The sequence below is a fragment of the Hypanus sabinus genome, chromosome 22 (assembly GCF_030144855.1).
Source record: "Hypanus sabinus isolate sHypSab1 chromosome 22, sHypSab1.hap1, whole genome shotgun sequence".
Lineage (NCBI taxonomy): Eukaryota > Metazoa > Chordata > Chondrichthyes > Myliobatiformes > Dasyatidae > Hypanus > Hypanus sabinus.
The window spans coordinates 30814282-30834336 of record NC_082727.1 but is presented as its reverse complement, the minus strand read 5'-3'; the positions used below and the strand labels follow the sequence as shown (position 1 = coordinate 30834336).

The following is a 20055-nucleotide window of genomic DNA, read 5'->3' as shown; positions in this document are numbered from 1 at the left end:
ATGGCACCTTCTTGAGACACTGCCTGTTGAAGATGTTCTCGATGCTGGGAGGCTGGTGCCCATGCAGGAATAGGCTGAGTCTACAACCCTCTTTTTCTGATCCTTTATATTGGCACCTCCACACCAGACAGCGATTCAACCAGCTAGAATGCTCTCCGCAGTATATCTATAGAAATCTGATGGTCTTCAGTGATGTATCAAATTTCCTCAAACTCCTAATAAAATATTGTATTTCTGACACTGGATGCAGATGCTATGAAAGTCATCCCTATGTGAGCTGTCTCGCACTTTCATGTGAAATTTGGTCTCATTATTCCCTTGTTGGCATCTCACGGACCTTCCAGATGGTTGGAATGGTTCTTGCTCTGCCACTGCACAACTGAAAGGGCCACTCATTCTTTCATTTGCAACTTCTGCAGTGTACTGAAGGCTGCCATCCTTGCCTAATTCCCACTCCCAGGCACCTCTGAGATTTCTTATAACTTCCACTACCATATTGGAAACTTCTTGCAATGGGTGCTGATATGATATTTTGATGGGCATTGCTGAGAGATTTGAGTCAGGAACCTATTGTCCTCTGCTTTAAATTTGCCCAAAGAATTGGCCTCCACAGCCATCTGTGGCACTAAGTTCCACAGATCCATAAATCATTCCTATCCAGTCTCCCATCAAAATTGAAATGCCCTGTCCTGGTGAACCTCCTTTGCATCTATATTAGTGCAATCGCCTCCTTCCTGTATGCAGTATTCCAGCTCAACAGCTGTTTTATAAAGTTGTACTATAACCTTCCTGTTCCTATAATCTATCCCTTAGCTGATGTAACTTCTTTACCACCTGATCGATCTGTGCTACCTGTTTCATAGTACCTTGGACTTATCAATCTGATCTTCAATAAACCCTGAAGCCCTACAGTTCATTGTGTATGTCCTACCCTTATTTGTCCTCCTAAAGTGCATTACATGTAAATTCCACATCCAATGGGTCCTGTCTGGCCAATACATGCTGCTCCGCATTCATAGGAAATCCTGTAAGCACTGGGAGGCACGATGGTGGCTGTTATTGTTGAGGTATAAGTCTATGTGAGTGGGTTTCCGATATCGCCATGTCCGAGGCTACCATCCAGTTTCCATCATAATAGAATGTCCAGGAACAGGAGGCAACCATTCTTCTCCATCTCCATCGTAAATTAAATGTTTATGTATACTCTCAGATGGTCGTGGAACTGTTGGCTGGAGTCCATGAGGCCATACTACAAAGGTATCTGATGTATCTGAAGAAGCATTTGGGATGTAAGGAGTCACCTCAAAGTCTTCCATATAGAGATTAGCAATAGCCAACAGCAAGGGTGATCTCATGGCCATTCTGTCCATTTGTTCATAGTAGCTCCCCTTATAGAGGAAGTACATCGGTATGATTGTTTTCTTCACTATCTATCAACAAAATGATCAATTTTCAAGTCATCTTCCAATTTACTAATCAAACCAGTAACCGGAGCACCCAGAGGAAACACAAAGTCACAGGGAAAATTTGCAAACTCCACATGACAGTGCCCGAGATTGGGATTGAATCTGAGACTCTGGCTCTGTGAGACAGTGATTTTACTAGCTGCACCACTGCACAGCCCCAGATGTACACAAGATGTGCAAGTTTGTAAATAAGGCAAAATTTGGCAAAAAGCTGAGTCTGTGCTGTTGAATGAAGATCATGCAAGCACCATGATCAACCACATTTTAATGCCCTGAGATTCTGGAGCAAATAAATGTCTAGGTTCACATCCGAATGAATAGCGCATTGTTAAACAAAAGCTTGTGTGACTCAGTTGTACTGATATAAATTGGGCACATTCAGAGCCAGGCAAGCAGTTCGAAGAATATGTCAGGAAACATTGATTCAGCATTGAATGATATTGCTGCTAATTTTTCTTTGTGGCTCTCAGGCAAATGGATTCTCAGACCCTGGGCCATTTTACATCCATCACAGCCACCCGAAGCTGTCTTCTTGAAACTGCAAGCTTAAATCCTGCGATCATCCTTGCCATGTCATGCTTCGGATCACTTGTTCACTGTCACCCTGAAGCCTGCTTCATTTCTATTCTGTTCATGTCAGAATCAGAGGTCATACAGAGGTACAAATCCCGGAGAAGGGATGACCTGCATGGTCAGAATCGTCCTACGGTAAAAAGTTACATTTTATTCCTGCCAAAAGCTGTGCTTGTTCTTTCTTCACAAAATGGCCGCTCTCGCGGATTTAGAGCAGCAGACCTGAGAGTAAGGCCGGTTGTCATCATTCAGAAATTAATTAACTTTGAGGTGTGTGGAGCCAGGTGTGCATAGAATTTGTCTAACATCTACTGTGGGGTGTATTGAGGTGAATAACCAGATTTGCTGATACGAGCTTACCATGATTATATAATCCATATGTGTATTGCCATGCAGCCCATAAATTACATCCTGCATTGAGATGGAGAGGCTTTATTAAGTGAACCTCTTTTAGGATATGACCTAGGAGACTAATTATACCCCTGTGGCATAATAGTCATACTTGGGATGTTTCCACAAGGCATCGCAAGATAACATGAAGGGGACAAAATGCATGGAGGCTATTGTAGTAACACATGCAAAATGCTGGAAGAACTCAGCAGGTCGGGCAGCATCAGCACCTGCTGTGTTCCGCCACCATTTTGTGTGTGCGGTACTCTGGTTTTCCAGCATTGGCAGAATCTCTTATGTTAATAATATTATAGGTGGACTAGAAAATTATGCTAATCCTCTGAAAAGAGGAAAGAGAGACAGAGAAAGTTCCAGAGCTTGGTGCTGGAACATTGAAAGCAGGACCATTGGTGGTGGAATGATAGAGTGCAACAATGTGCAGGAAGCTCCGTTCAAAGGGAGGCCCTTAGTGAACTGTCTGGGTTACCACTCCCTCACAAGCTACACACCTTTCTCCAGTGGAACATGTCAGCAGTACTATAAGTCACAACTGAAGGACAGTGAATTTGGTGAAGGTGCCGATCAATGGATGTTTTGCATTCAGATTCAGATTTATTTATCACGTACATCAAAACATACAGTAAGATACGTCATTTGCGTTAACAACCAACACCCTCAAGGATATACTGGGGACAGCCAGCAGGTGTCACCACACATTCCAGTGCAACACAGCGTGTTCGTATTGCTCGGCAGAACATACCAAGCAACAAAGCAACGACAGCGACACAAGCCCCAATCCTCCCTCCCTCCCATAACACTCCTCACAGTACTCTAACCCCAGGAAAGGCCATCTCCAGCAGACTTGTGGATTTGCAGACAGTAGACCCTGACTTCCTCAGCAGACTCATGTAAGTTCAGACTTAGGGCCACGACTTCCGACCAATGTGTGAGAGGCAGAGACAGAGTAGACAGCTGGCACTTTTGTCTCCAGGGTTGAAATGTCCAGTACAAGAGGGATAAAATTCATAGGAGATGAGTGGAGCAGGTTTGTTACACGGAGAGTTGAGGGTGGTGGTATTGCATTCCCAGGGATGGTAGTGGAGGCAGATATGATAGAGGCATTTGAGACTCTGAGGTGGGCACATAAGTATTCAGAGAATAGAGGGATATGGATCATATTCAGCAGAACAGATGAGCTATCACTAACTTAATTAGTTTGGAACAGTACGATGGGAGAAAGGCTGAGGTGAGCATTAACACTCGGGGGGTACCAGAGATGGGGAGATGATGAAATATGAAGGGTGAAGGCTGAGGGGTGATGTGACAGAGAATGGCAAATCAAAATAAAAGAAGTTTTAAAGAGTGTGGCTGAGCTTCCTTGGCCCAGTAAGGTCAGTTAACACTGCATTCGGTTTGTTTGGGACACAATGCTTCTGATTACCTTGCGATTCCACCAAGATGTCATGACTGCTGTCCACGATATACATTCCGATATCCATTCCCATTTGTAAACAGTCCCTTTAAATACTGCTGGGGTGCTGCCTTGCCCTGGTTGGAGACATGTAATTAGAAAGTCAAAATTAATTGATTCAATTGAGTCAAGACTGCAGATTCCAACCCACTAGAGTCACCTCTGACCTCCTCTCGAGCAGTTCCATGCAGCTCCACACAGAAGCCGCCTTCAGATAAACACCGGGGCCACAATGTCACATTCTGTCTTTGAACGGGAGCTAATTTGGATTCAGGACAAACAGTTTGCATAACACAGCAATCCACAGCATGTGCTATATCAATGCATGAACTCTGGCATGTTAATAGTCAGCTCATCCATCACAATCTGGTACCGCTTGTGCCCGCAGCAGAAATCGCAACTTATAATTGTAAGCCAGTACAATTCACCCCATTGCTGTTACAACTAACAATACTGTTGTCGTCAAATATGGCAAGCTAATGATTCATGCAGGAAGACTTGGGTGTTGTTGAAATAAAATAATGGGTTGGCTAGCAGCATTAAATGACATCTCTGAGGAAAGTACAGGTTGCCATATTGTCACTCACGTATTTACGATCGTTGTAGCATTGATTTCACAATTGAGTTTTCATGTTCATTAACATCTCAACAGAATTATTTCAATGCCACGTATTCCTGCTACTTAATTATTACGCCTGGTTGGTTAACTCTTAAACTGTCTGAAAGGACCTGACTTTTCAAGCTTTTCCCAAACCACTATGGTACTAAAACTAATTATAAATTTTCAGTTATCCCATCACAAGGAGTACGAGAGTTTCTATGTTTCTGACACACACTCAACTTGAACTTTTTGAGTGAGGCAAATTTTACCAAAGTTCTAATTATTGATCACAGGTAGAAGAATCCAGCAGTTCATGAGCCAGTTCTAGTTAAAGGACCAGAGGTGGAGAGGGTCAGTAACTTTAAATTCCTTGGCATTATCATTTTGGAGGATCTGCCCTGAGACCAGTATGTAACTGCCATTACAAAAAAAGGCACAGCAGCACCTTGACTTTTTTTAGAAGTTTGCAAAGTTTTAGCAAATCATCTAATACTTTGACAAGCTTCTGTAGATGAACGTCAAAAGCACCCTGACTGTTTGCATTATGGAATGGTATGGGAACTCCAATGCCCAAGGATGGAAAAAGTTACAAAAGGCAGTGGATATTACATTTTACTGCTTGAACCAGCGTGGATAACTTCAATCGTCTCAACACTGAATTGATTCCAACAACCTCTGGACTCTAAATTCATGTTCTTAGTGTCAGTTAGTTATCTATTCATTTATGTGCTATTTAGTTAATGTTATTCTTTGATTTTTGTATTTACAAAGTTTGTCTTTTTTTTTGCATATTGGTTAATTGTCAAACTTTGTGAACAGATTTTAATTGATTCTATTGTATTTATTTGCTCTACTGTGATTACCAGCAAGAAAATGAATCTCAGAGTAGTATAAATGAAACATACATACCTTGATAATAAATTTACTTTGAACTCAAGCACATTGCTCACCACATTTAACAAGATTCTCACTCCCACTTTATGTATCTGGGCAGCTTTGGGTAAGCCAGCTTTTGTATTGGCAGTAAATCACCTTTGACTTGTCATTGCATTTCCAGCCAGCCACGTCCTCAATCAAGACAACATGACTGGCTTGAATCTGAAAATTTTGACTGAGTTCTGAAGGCCAAAGCCAGGATCTTGTAGCTTCTGTGTGTCAACATGTGAAAACTGCAACAATAGTAATATCACCAAAGACACCTTTACCTCACTCTTCAAATCTCTGCTTTCCACAGGGATCGTTCCCTCCATTATTCCCTTCTCCATTCGTCCCACACCAATGATTTTCGCCCTGGCACTTGTCCCTGCTAGCAGAAGAAGTGCCCATTCACCTCCTCCCTCACCTCCATTCAGGGCTCCAAACAGTCCTTCCAGCTGAGGCAGCAATTCACCTGTGAGTCTGTTGAGTTCAGATAGTGTATCTGGTGCTCCCGGTGTGGCCTCCTGTACATCGGTGAGACCTGACATTGATGGGGGTGGGGATGGTGGGGGGGTTACTTTGTTGAGCACCTTCACTCTGTCCTCAGCAAGCAGGAACCCTGGGTGTTTTATATCCAATCCCCATACCCCCATTTCCATTCTGACTTGTCAGCCATGGCCTCCTCTGTTGCCAATATCAATCCCCTCTCAGGTTGGAGGAGCAACATCTCTTATTCCATCTGACAGCATGAACATTGATTTCTCTAACATCTGGTAATTTCTTACCCCTCCCTCTTCTCTCTTCTTCCATTCCAGCTCCCCTCTCAACTCTTCCTTTCACTTTACCTGCCCACCACCTCCCTCTGGTTCCCCTTCTCCTTCTCGTTCTCCCATGGTCCACATTGCTCTCCCACTGGATTTCTTATTCTCTAGACCTTTGCCTTTTCCACCTATCACCTCCCAGCTTCTCCCTTCACTGCTCTCCCCCACCCACCCACCTTCTTACTCACATGGCTTCACCTGTCACTCTCCAGCTTGTATTCTTTCCCCTCCCACCACCTTCTTCCCCCTTCCGTTCACATCCTGATACGGGGTCTTGACCAAAAGCATCAACTCTTTATTCTTTAGATGCTGCTTTGACTTGCTGAGTGCCCTCGGTATTTTTTGTATGTTACTATGAACCATCAAAACATTTATGTTTAAAGACAACACCCACATCATTATTTTGGTGCCATGATTAAACTCAAACACAAAACTATGTAAGAATATCTTCCAACTGGAAAGTCAGGCACTAATTGTATGATTTTATTACTATCCTATGGAACTGAAGGAACAAAATACTAAAGGAACTTAGCAGGTCAGGCAGCGTATTTGGAAAGGAATAAAGAGTCAACATTTTGGCCAAGACCCTTCATCAGGACTGGTTCACAGCCTCATTGCTCCCTTTTCCTAATAAATCTCCATAACACTACAGAGATTTTTGTACTTCTCTTCAGATGTTGCCTATTTTCTTCAATATTCAACACATCCCCATTATTAGCGCCGCCTTCAACTGTTGCAGTCCTTAAGTCAAGAAATCCTTCCCTACACCTCTCTTCCCTTCCACCTTCCTTTAAGGCACCTATGCGATCACATCCATCTAAACAATCCCTTCAGTGGCTTGTGTCAAGCATCGTTTGAGAACATGTCCATCAATCACCTTGGAAACTTGAACCACATTCTGGATGCCACGTAATTGCAAGTCATAGAACATAGAACATAGAAATCTACCGCTCATTACAGGCCCTTCAGCCCACAATGTTGTGCTGACCATGTAACCTACTCTAGAGATTGTCTAGAATTTACCCTAGCACATAGCCCTCTATTTATCTAAGCTCCTGGTACCTTTCTAATAGGCTCTTAAAGGCCCTATTGTATCCGCTTTCACCACCGCCACCAGCAGTGCATTCCACACACCCACCACTCTCTGTGTGAAAAACTTATCTCTGACATACCCCTTGTACCTATTCCAAGCACCTTAAAACTATTCCTCCTCGTGTTAGCCATTTCAGCCCTGGGAAAAAGCCTCTGGCTATCCACACAATCAATGTCCCTCATCGTCTTATACATCTCAATCAGGTCACCTCTCATCCTCCATCACTCCAAGGAGAAAAAGCCAAGTTCACTCAACCTATTCCCATAAGGTACGCCCTACAATCCTTGTAACATCCTTGTAAATCTCCTCTACACTCTCTCTATAGTATCCACATCCTTCCTGTAGTGAGGTGACCAGAACTGAACACAGTACTCCAAGTAAGGTCTGACTAAGGTCTTTTATAGCTATAACATTACCTCACAGCTCTTGAACTCAATCCCACGGTTGATGAAGGCCAACACACCATACAGCTACTTAACCACACTGTCAACCTGCGCAGCAGCTTTAAGTGTCCTATTGGCATGGATCCCAAGATCTCTCCGATCTTCCACACTGCCAAGAGTCATCAATATTATATTCTGTCTTCAAATTTTACCTATCAAAATGAACCACTTCACACTTATTTGGGTTGAAGTCCATCTGCCACTTCTCAGCCCAGTTCTTCGTCCTGTCGATGTCCCACTGAAACCTCTGACAACCTTCCAGACTATCCACAACACCCCCAACCTATGCATCATTAGCAAAATTACTAACCCACCCTTCTGCTTCTTCATCCAAGTTACTTATAAAATTCACAAAGAGTTCGGGTCCCAGAACAGATCCTTGCAGAACACCACTGGTCACCAACCTCCATGCAGAATACGAACCACCTACAATCACCCTTTGCCTCCTGTGATCAAGCCAATTCTGGATCCACAAAGCAAGGTCTCCTCAGATCCCATACCTCCTTACTTTCCGAAGGAGCCTTGCATGGAGAACCTTAAAGAATTCAAACAGCCTTGTAAGGCACAACCTGCCCTTAACAAAGCCATGCCGACTATCCCTAATCAGAATACGTCTCTCCAAATACTCATAAATCCTACCTCTCCGGATCTTCTCCAACAACTTGCCCACCACTGAATTGAGACTCACTGGTCTATAATTTCCTGGGTTATCTCTACTCCCTTTCTTGAACGAGAGAACAAAATTTGCAACCCTCCGATCCTCCGGTACTTCTCCGTATTGATGATGCAAAGCTCATCGCAAGGGATTCAGCAATCTCTTCCCTCACTTCCCACAGTAGCCTGGGGTATATCTCATCCAGTGTCGGTGACTTATCTAACTCAATGCTTTTCAAAAGCTCCAGCACATCCTCTTACTTAATGCTCAAGCATTTCAGTCCACTGTAAGTCATCCCCACAATTGCCAAGGTCTTTTTCCCTGAAGCAGAGTATTCATTAACCACCTCCAAAATTGAGTACCTCAATTTTGATTAACACCAGGCTTGGTTTTGCAAATACTTATACACCAAATTAACCACTGCAGCTGTTGATATTAGGCTCCTGGATTTTCAAACCAATTAAAACCAAAGAAGATATTGCAAATATATGAAAGAAACATTAATTTGGACCATGTAATCACTGTAATCACCGGAGGGTTTAATGCTTTCCTGCAGTTCCAATGTTAGCTTTATCCTGTTCTGTGCCATTTCACAAGAGGCAGCATTTGACTGAAAACAGAAGAGAGAAATTAAATCTGGAGACATAGAAAGATCAGCAAATAAATAATAGTTTTCGCACCCAAATATTGGTTGTTTTCATTGGGATTTCAGGGTTGGCCGGAGCCTCCAGGAAGTGTAGGTTAATTTCCCGGACTCTTCAAGCAGAAGTAATTGATGGGAAATTGTAAGGGCATTGAAAATGTGTCTGTATTTTATTTCATTTTCTCTGACCACGTTCATTTATTAGTTATAAAAAATGCAGGAGGTGTAAGAGAGGTCTGTGTGACTGACAGTGAAGGATCATCTTGATATATAATAAAGGGTTTGTTTGCTTTCCATCTGTCCAGAGAGAGCCGGACACAAAGTGGTAAACACAGAATGCTGGAGGGTCTCAGCAGGTCAGGCAGCATCCATCCAGAAGAATGAAGTCCTGATGAGGGATCTTGACCTGAAACATTGTCTGTTTATTCCACTCCATAGGTGTTGCCTGATGTGCTGAGTTCCTTCAGCATTTTGCATATGTTGCTCCGGATTTCCAACATCTGCAGAATCTCTTGTGCTTAGAACATGAGTGGTGGAAACACAAGGGTAGGATTGCTGAAGGTCTTAGGAAAAGCAGTTGACCATTGTGCACTAAAAGGAAAACAAATGTCTTTAATCACTACAGGGGAATTCCCTATCCCTGGGATTGATTTAGGCACTCAGTCATTGAATGAAACTTCCCAGGCTTGGAAAAGATTACTTGCTTATTTTGTTTTACTGATAGAACTCTGTGACAACAACATAGGTTTTGCATGTTACTTTCAGAATGTTTTAATTGTCTTTCAGAGCACATGTATCAATTACTGCATCAGTGAAGCAACATCTATCATCAAAAATCAGCATTATTCAGGCCATGCCATCTTCTTGCAGTCACCATTAGGCAGGAGGTACAGAAGCCTGACCTGCCCCACCACCAGATTCAGGAACAGCTACTCTCCTTCAACCATTCAGATTCTGAATCAACCTGCACAACTCTAATCACTACCTTCAATCATTTTGCACAAGAATGGGCTTCATTGTTTTGGTTTTAACAATGTTATTTCTTGTAACACTTACGTATAATTTATGCTTAATTTATGTGTTTGTTGTGAGTGCTGTGTTTCTCGTGAGATGTGCTAGGATACTACTACAAGTAAGTTTTTTATTGCATGTATATAAGATCATAAGACATAGGAACAGAATTAGGCCATTCAACCCATCAGGTCTTCTCTACCATTCCATCATGGCTGGTTTATTATCATTCTCAACCCTATTCTTCTGCCTTTTCCCCATAATGTTTGATGCCCCGACTGATCAAGAACCTATCAATCTCCACTTTAAATATACCAATAATTTAGCTTCCACAGCTGTCTGTGGCGATGAATTCCACAGATTCACTACCCTGTGGTTTAAGAAATTCCTCTTCATTTCTGTTCAAAATAGACGTCCCTCTACCGTGAGGCTGTGCCCTCTGCTCCTCGAGTTCCCCACTATAGGAAACATCTTCTGCACATCCACTCTATCTAGGCTTTTCAATATTCTATTGATTTCAATGAGATCCCCCTCATCCATCTAAACTCCAGAGAGTACATGTCCAGAACCATCAAATGCTCCTCATATGTTAACCGTTTCATTCCTGGAATTATTCTAGTGACTCTCCTCTGGATCCTCTCCAATGCCAGCAATCCTTTCTCAGATAATGGGCACCAGAACTACTTAGAATACTCCAAGTGTGCTTAGGCCAATGTCTTATAAAGGTTCAACATTACATCCTTCTTCTTATAATCCAGTTCAGGAAATGAATGCTAACATTGCATTTGTCTTATAACCTGCAAGTCGACCTTTATGAACTCCTGCACCAGGGCTCACAAGTCCCTTTATAACTCTGTTTTTTTAAATTTATTCCCCATTTTGAAAATAGTCTATGCCTTAACACCTTCTACCAAAATGCATGACCATACACTTCCCCACACGATAGTTCATCTGGCACTTTTTTGCCTGTTCTCCCAATCTATCCAAGTCCTTCTGCTTCCTCAACACTACCTGTCCCTCCAGCTACAGTATCTTCATATCTTCCACAAACTTGGCCACTAAGACATCAATTCTAACATCCAAATAATTAACATATAACGTGAAAAGAAGTGCTTCCAACACTGACCCCTGCAGAACACAACTAGTTACTGGCAGCCAATAAGGAATGAAAGGGTTACCGTATGAGAAACGTCTGGCAGCTCTTGGGCTGTATTCCCTGGACTTCAGGAGAATGAGGGTGGACCTCATAGAAATATTTTGAATGTTAAAAGGCCTGAACAGATTAGATATGGCAACGTTATTTCCCATGGTAGGGGATTCTAGGACAAGAGGGCATGAATTCAGGACTGAAGGACATTCTTTTAGAACTGAGATGTGGAGAAATTACTTTATTCAGAGGGCGGTAAATCTGTGGAACTTGTTGCCATGAGCGACTGTGGAGGCCAAGTCATTGGGTGTATTTAAGGCAGAGATAGATAGGTTCTTGATTAGCCTGGGCATCAAAGGGTATGGGGTGAAATCAGGGGAGTGGGGATGACTGGATGAAGTGGATCAGCCCATGATTGAATGGCAGAGCAGACTCGATGGGCCGTATGGCCTACTTCTGCTCCTAAATCTTATGGTCTTAAGAAAAGCCCCCATTATTCCCACTCTTCGCCTCCTGTCAATCAGATAATCTTCTTTCTCATAATACTTACTGACTGCCTGTTACACCACTGGTGTTTAGGACAGTAATGAAGGTCCTCCATCTCTGGTGGCGTCCAAAGATTCTTTCCTCATGTCAGCAGCTTCCTCTCGGTTTTCACTACTGTCAGTCATATAAGTCCCACCTCGAGACTCAGGAACACCATCACAGTCAGATGTAGAAGAATTCTTCATTTCCTCAAAGAATTCCAACAGATTTGTCAGGCAAGATTTCCCCAGGATCTCATGCACTGTAAATTCTATTTATCATATCTATTTTTGTGTGATTTTATTCTTTTATATATTGCTTGAAATTTGATATTTGATTTTTATATCTTATTTTATGTAAAGCACTTTGAATTGCCATGAGTTTGAAAAGTGTTATACAAATAAACTTGCTTGCTTATGTAAGGAAACCATGCTGACTCATCTACTTTATCATATGTCTCCAAGTACTGGACAGCTCATCCTTAATAATGGACTTCAACATCTTCCCAGCTACTGAAGTCAGGCTAATTGGCCTGTAATTTTCTTTCTTCAGCCTCCCTTCCTTCTTAAAGAGTGGATTGACATTTGCAATTTTCCAACCCTCCAGATATATTCCAGAACATATCAATGCTTGAAAGATTGTTGCTAATGCCTCCACGATCTCTTCAGTTACAGTACCTCTTTCAGAACTCCGGGGTGTAGTCCATCTGGACCAGGTGATTTATCTACCTTCAGACCTTTCAGCTCCCCAAAAATCTTCGCCTTAGTAATAGCAACTACAATCACCTCTACCCCCTGACACTCTCAAGTTGCTGGCATACTGCTAGAGTCTTCCACAGTGAAAAAAGACACAAAATACTTATTAAGTTTGTCCACCAATGTTTTATCCCCCATTACTTCCTCTCCACATCATATTCCAGTAGTTTGATATCCACTGTCACCTCTCTTTTACCCTATATATCTGAAAAATATTTTGGTGTCCTCTTTTGTGTTATTAGCTAGCTTACCTTGACATTTCATCTTATGTTTTTTTCAGTTTCCTTCTGTTGGTTTTTGAAAGCTTCCCAATACTCTAACTTCCTACTAATTGCTGCTATTTTATGCCAGCAATGAGTAGGAAGTTAGACACTGGGCATTTTACATGTCCTTTCTTTTGCTTTTATGTTGTTTTTGACTTCCCTTGTCAGCCGCAGTTACATCATCCTCCCTTTAGAATCCTTCTTCATCATTGAGACATATCTATCCTGCACCTTCCAAATTGCCATATACTATGCTGAGATTCATTTTCTTGCAGGCATTCACATTCAAACAAAGAAATACAATAGGATCAATGAAAAACTACATGCAAATAAAGACTGATGAACGACCAATCTGTAAAGGAACTCAAACCGTGCAATTACAATAAATAAATAAATAAATTCATGCCGACAACATACCTACATACTGAGAATATGAGTCCATAGGTTGCATTCAGGGATCATTTCGGTGTTGTGGTGAATGAAGTTGTCCACGCTGGATCAGGAGCCTGATGGATGTAGTGTAATAATTGTTCCTGAACCCGGTGGTGTGGGACCTAAGGCTCTTGTACCTCCTTCCCAAAGGCTGACTGAGAAGAGAGCATGGACTTATGGTGAGGATCATTGATGATGGATGCCGCTTTCTTGTGGCATTGCTCCTTGTAGATGTGCTCGGTGGTGCAGAAGGCTTTGCCTGCGATGGACTTGGCTGCATCCACCACTTTCTGTAGACTTTTCCACACTTTTCTTTCATATGTGAAGGAAAGTAAATGTTTTACTGAAGGTTTTCAATTTTTAGATGGTCACCGAGCAGCAACTGTTTCCAATATTGAACCAAGATAACAAAAAGCCTTTACGAGCCAATGAGACTTTGGGATATGGGCACTTCTGCACTAAACCAACTTCCTGACTTAGCAAAGTTTTCTCATTACAGTGCATACTTCAATGAAACATCAGAGTGAAAGAGACCTAAGGTTGATCAATGTTATCGATTCACTTTATTCTAATAACAAACTTTAACCAATTAAGAAGTAGCAATTTTTTTAAAAAGTAAAACAAGTTCCCATCCAAATCAAAAATAAAAAAGAACTAAGTTATTGTACTTAGAACATAGAACACTACAGCGCAGAACAGGTCCTTCAGCCCCTATGTGCAACCTTTTAACTTACTCTAAGATCAATCTAACCATTCCCTTCCACATGTGCCAATCTAAAACTTTATTAAATAGGCTGAATGTATCTGCCACTACTACCACTCCAACAGCATGTTCCACACACCACCATATTCCGGTTGAAAAATCTCCCTCTAACATCCCCATTTACTTTCCTCCATTCACCTTAGAATTCCTCCCCTGTCTAATAGCCATTTCCACCCCAGGAGAAAAGCCTCTTAAATGAGCTGAAAAGAATCAGGAGATGTGGATAAAAGGTAGGACAAAATGATGAAAATAATGCTGGAGAGGTAGTAATGGGGGACACAGAAATGGCAGATGAACTAAGTAAGTATTTTGTGTCAGTCTTCACTGACAATATGCCAGAAAGTCAAGAGTGTCGGAGGCTAATACTAAATAGTGAGTGTAGTTGCTAATACTAAGGAGAAGGTTCTTAAGAAGCTGAAAGGTCTGAAGGTAGATAAAGTCACCTGGACCAGATGGACGACAGCCAGAGTTCTGAAAGAGGTAGCTGAAGAGACTAGGGAGGCATTTGTAATGATCTTTCAAGAATCACTAGATTCTGGAAGACTAGAAAATTGCAATTGTCACTCCACCCTTTAAGAAGAAAGGAAATTATAGGCCAGCTAACCTGACTTCAGTTGTTAAGAAAATGCCAAAGTCTGTTATTAAGGATGAGGGTTTGGGGTACTTGAAGGTGCATGTTAAAGTAGTATGCCAAAATCAGTATGATTTTCTTCAGGGGAAATCTTGCCTGACAAATCTATTGGAGTCTTTGAGGAAGTAACAGGCAGGATAGACAAAGGAGAGTCAGTGGATGTTGTCTGCTTGGATTTTCAGAAAGGCTTTGATAAGGAGCTGCAAATGAGGCTGCTTAACAAGATAAAAGCTAATGGCATTACAGGAAAGATACTAGTATGGATAGAAGAATGGCTGACTGGCAAGAGCCAATGTGTCGGAAATAAAGGGGGCCTATTCAGCTGCTGATGGCTAGGGATGTTCCACAGTGATTGGTATTTCGACTGCTTTATTACACATTTTATGACAATGATTTGGGTGACAGAATTACTGGCTTTGTTGCTAAGTTTACAGACAATATGAAAATAGATGGGGGGGCAGGTGTTATTGAGGAAGCAGGAGAGTCTGCAGAAGGACTTGGGCAGATCAGGAGAATGGGCAAAGAAGTGGCAGATGTATAGTCATGAATATTTGTAGAAGGAATAAGGGCATAGACAATTTTCTAAATGAGGAGAAAATTCAAAAAAACAGAGGTGTTCAAAAAACAAAAGGACTTGGTGTTCCTTGTACAGGATTCCCTGATATTAGAAGGAATTCCTCTTGCCAGAGGTTGGTAAATCTGTGGAATTCATTGCCAAGGACACCTGTGCAAGTCAAGTCATTGAGTATATTTAAAGCAGATGTTGATAGGTTCTTGGTTAGTCAGGACATCAAAGGTTACAGGGAGAGGGCAGGAAAATGGGGTGGGAGGAATAATAAATCAGCCATGATGGAACGGCGGAACAGACTTAATGGGCTGTGGTCCTGTCCGCTCCTATGTCTTATGGTCTTATGAAACATGATCAAGACACCTCATTATCTACCCCTGCTTCTACCTCTTATGTTTACCTTCAGTTACTCTGATGAAATAAATTAAAGTCAGTTGTGCCACTAAGGTAGAGCCCTTCACTTTGGGATGCAGAAGAGAAATCCACTCAAGATGATCAAGGTTGTGTCCTCATGTGAAGAGCTAATCCTGGAATTCCAGAGTGCCATTAGGGAATGTTGCAGATCAGATACTTCCACTCTCCCCATAGCAAAAGGAAGAACTGGAAACAATATGAAAAGCATCAAATTGGTTCTTCAGTTAAGCCAGGACCTTCAACTTATCTTTGAGCTATGGTACATTTTACAACAGGATGCCACTTTATTGATGGTAATTCTTTGCAATGTTGGCTGCTATTAAATGCTCATAAAGAAATCATTTTATCCCTGAATATTACTGATTCATGACAGAGATTTGAAATGTGCAGCAAGTTTTCAGCAGATAACAGAACTCCTCTTTGACCTGACAAGAACTTTTTATATTTTAAAATAAAATGTTTACTTATAAAAACTGTATACATGAAATAAAAGCAGGATATGGCTTTAAGTTATTGATGTTCTCTGTTCAAAATATTACGTGCTGTCAAATTGAAGCATTGTATATCCATAGCACTGCTGACCATTACCAGTCAGGTGGTCTCTTTGAACAAAACACTCCATAGGTATTTTTTGGAGCCATAATACACAGAACCCAACAAGGAGTGATGGGGTGGCCATGGCTGGTTAGCACCTCTTGCATGATGGGTTGTCTTGTCCACTCTGAGGCAGTTCTCTCACCTTTGGTTCCCACTGGGCACTCAGATCACCTGTGGCTCCAGGTAGCTGTGTGTATGCAACAGCGGCCACACCCTGGTACACTGCATCAACAGGTGGGCTAAATTAAGTGATGGTAGCCAGTGGGTCTCATATCCAGGTGAGGTGTGGACACGTCTGTTCTAGCATGTGAGGTGAGCTCCAGTAGACCAGGTGGATGAGGGCAACAGTGAGATCCAATGGCCAGGAAGACAGTTCTGCAACACCTTTTGGAGAGCCAAGGGCATGTCAAGACACAGAAGAAGTGATAGTCATCCATTGCAACCAAAGAAGACCCCAGTGGTGATGACTACTCATATCACTGGACCTGAACTTCTGAGGTTGAGAGAGAGTGGAACTGCCCCAGTGCAACAGCTTTTCCACTTTGAAAACTCTCCACACAGGTTTCTTCGTGCAGTTCACAACTTCTGGAAGAAATGCACAAATCTAACTGTCACCGTTGGACCAATCATACACAGTACCCATTTTCTCAGTGTTCAGTGACAGTAGAACCTTGGATTGCCACCTTTCTCTACCAGGCCTTTGCCGTGGCTCCACCAAGCTCTAATGCATCCCTCAGCACATTCTCCTGCAGCCTGGAATTTGCCTGTCAGTGGCATTCAGTTATGGACATCTTGTTGTACAAGAAGACCAACAAATTTTGGGCAGACTGAAGTGGACCTTTCACTGAGTTGATAATCTTTCAGCTCCATTTTCTGTTTGTCTCCGTATGAGTTCATGAGGACAGTATGTAGCTCATCTGCTGAATGACAAAAGCTGAAAGCAAAGGAGGAAGCAAACTAATCTGGTACATGCTTAGCTGTTATTCACTTCAGTTAAGCAAACATTTTTAATACAGCTGGTGTGTTGGCAATGAAAGTTCAAAGTTCAAAGTTCAAATTCCAAAGTACATCTATTATCAAAGTACATACAATATATGTCACCATAAATGAGATGAAGAGTCCTTTTTAGTGAATGCATAGGTTGTGGGAACATTTCAATGATGGGGGAAGTGAAGCTGAGTGAACTGATCCCCTTTGGTTCAAGAGCCTGATGGTTGAGGAATAGTAACTATTCCTGAGCCAGGAGGTGAGAGTCATGAGAATCCTGTACCTTCTCCTGATGGCAGCTGTGAGAAGAGAGCATGACCTGTGTGGCGGGAGTCCTTGATGATGGATGCTGCTTTCCTGCAACAATGCTCTGTGTAGATGTGCTCCATGGTGGGGAGGGTTTTACCGGTGACATCCACTACTTTTTGTAGGATTTTCTGTTCAAGGGCATTGGTGTTTCCACATCAGGCTGTGATGCAGCCAGTCAATATGCTCTCCACCACACATCTGTCAAAATTTTAGATGTCATGCCAAATCTGCTTTCTTCATAATCGCATTTATGTGCTGGGCACAGGACAGGTCCTCTGAAATGGTAACACCAAGGAATTTAAAGTTGCTGATGCTCTTCATCTCTGATCCCCAATGAGGACTGGCTCATGGACCTCAGTTTCCTTCTCCTGAAGTCAATGATCAGGGTCTTGTTGACACTGAGTGAGAGGTTGTTGTTATGGAACCACTCAGCCAGATTTTCAATCTCCATCCTAAATGCTGATTCATCATCACCTTTGATTCGACTAATTACAGAGGTGTCATCAGCAAACTTGAATATGGTATTGGAGCTGTGCTTAACCACACAATCATATATGAAAAGCAAGTAGAGCAGGGAGCTAAGCACACAGCCTTGTGGTGCCCCTGTGCTGATAGAGATTGTGGGAGGGATGTTGTTTTCATTCCGAATGGACTGAGGTCTGTAGGTGAGGAAATACAGGATCCAGATGCACAAGGGGGTATTGGGGCTTATTGACTAGTTTTGAGGGGGTGATGGTATTGAATGCAGAGCGGTAATTGATAAAGAGCAATCTGATGTATGCACCTTTGCTGTCCAGATGTTCCAGGGTTGAGTGAAGAGCCAACAAGATAGCATCTGCTGTGGACCTGTTGTGCCAGTAAGCAAATTGGAGTGGATCAAAGTCACTTCTCAGGCAGGAGTTGATATGTTTCATCAGCAACCTTTCAAAACTCTTCATCGCTGTGGGTGTATGTGCTACTGAACAATAGTTACCACGTTCCTCTTGGACATTGGTATTATTTAAGCCTGAAGCAGGTGGATACCTCAGATTGCTGAAGCAAGAAGATAACAATATCAGTGAACACTCTAGCCAGTTTATCAGTACAAGTCTTTAGTACTCAGCCAGGTACCCAGACTGGGCAGGGTACTTTCCACAGATCCACCCTCCTGAAGGATGTTCTCACATTGGCCTCAGAGACTGAAATCACAGGGACATCAGGTGCTGTGAGAGTTCGTGATGGTTCCTCCATGTTTTGGCATTTCCTCATTCCTGGTTCCACATCTGGGAATCTCCTCTGGTGTAGAAGGTACTTGCAAAGATCCAATTGCTTCCCATCTCAGTCTCTTTAGGGCAGGGGTTCCCAACCTTTTTTATGCCATGCACCAAGCAAGGGATCTGTGAACCCCAGGCTGAGAACCTTTGCCCTAGGGAAACAATTCACCAGTTAGAGCACTCAGTTTTAGCTGAAAATTAGATGGCTTCACCTGTTTTGGTCCTCACCACTCTCTTTTATTTGCTTTCCAAATCTCCCCAACCCTTTTCTTCCTGTCCCATGCCCTCTATTTCAACATCGCATTGCCCTTTTCCTACATCATTATTGTCCTCTCTCTCTCTCCCTCTCTCTCTCTCTCTCTCTCTCTCTCTCTGTCCCTCTCTCTCTCTCTCTCTCTGTCCCTTTCTCTCTCTCTCTGTCCCTTTCTTGCTCTCTCTCTCTCTTTCTCTCTCTCTCTCTCTCTGTCCCTTTCTTTCTCTCTGTCTCTCTGTCCCTTTCTCACTCTCTCTTTCTCTCTCTATCTCTCTCTCCCTCTCTCTATCTCTATCTCTTTGTCTCTATCTCTGTCTCATTCACAGAGACTGTGGGGACAGTTCCTTTGAGAATCCTTGACCATTTCAGAATGTTGCAGCCTGCAAGGATCTAGGAGATGCCTGACTTTGCTCTCTGCTCCCTCCAAGAATACAAATACTTTTGTGGGAACCCTGCTGATAATATTGGACAATGTTATTTTTCATCACCTAACTTCCTCGCCTTACTGGGGATGACACAATTTACAGAGTGCCAGAGCTACACATAGCAGTGCTTCAGACCTTGAGAAAGAAGGGTGAACTCCGAGTTCCAGGCATGCATCCTTTACACTCAGCAATGGCAACCTAGATTTCTGAAGCTCCAAGGTGTTACACAGAAACTTCACTCCAAATGTTTTCTTTCTGGTTGGTTGTCTCTTCTGGCAGGCTGCGTCAAGGAAATTGATCTTTCTTGACGGAGGGCCCTGCATTCCAGATAGAAGTACATGACCTCTTGAAGTTTTATCATCCAAATGGCCACATTTAGCATTTCAAAGGAGGAACAAAGTCATTGAAGCTTATTGTTCAGAGCACCTAAAGGGCTCCATTAGCAGCAAATATTAAGTAGCCACACACCCCCTCACATCTCTTTCATCTCCAGCTCCTGCACAAGATAAAAATTATTCATTTATCAGTTGGACAGATGTGAACTTAAGTGAGAAAATGTTCAGAGAATTTCTTTATCCTTATAGCGTTGGCAATGATAAAAATAGCTTCCTTTCTTTCTGTTGCTGTATGAGGATAAAAAGTCGGTTT

The 20055-nt window shown here is 42.4% G+C and overlaps 1 protein-coding gene across 1 annotated transcript in view; it reads right to left on the bottom strand.

The window, feature by feature from the left end:
- ipmkb (inositol polyphosphate multikinase b) overlaps nt 1-20055 on the bottom strand; it is a 262387-nt gene that overhangs the window by 41611 nt on the left and 200721 nt on the right. Inside the window, exon 7 of the transcript XR_009507440.1 lies at nt 3871-3977. The gene's annotated coding sequence lies outside the window, so the exon portion shown is untranslated. The remainder of the gene's footprint in view (nt 1-3870; nt 3978-20055) is intronic.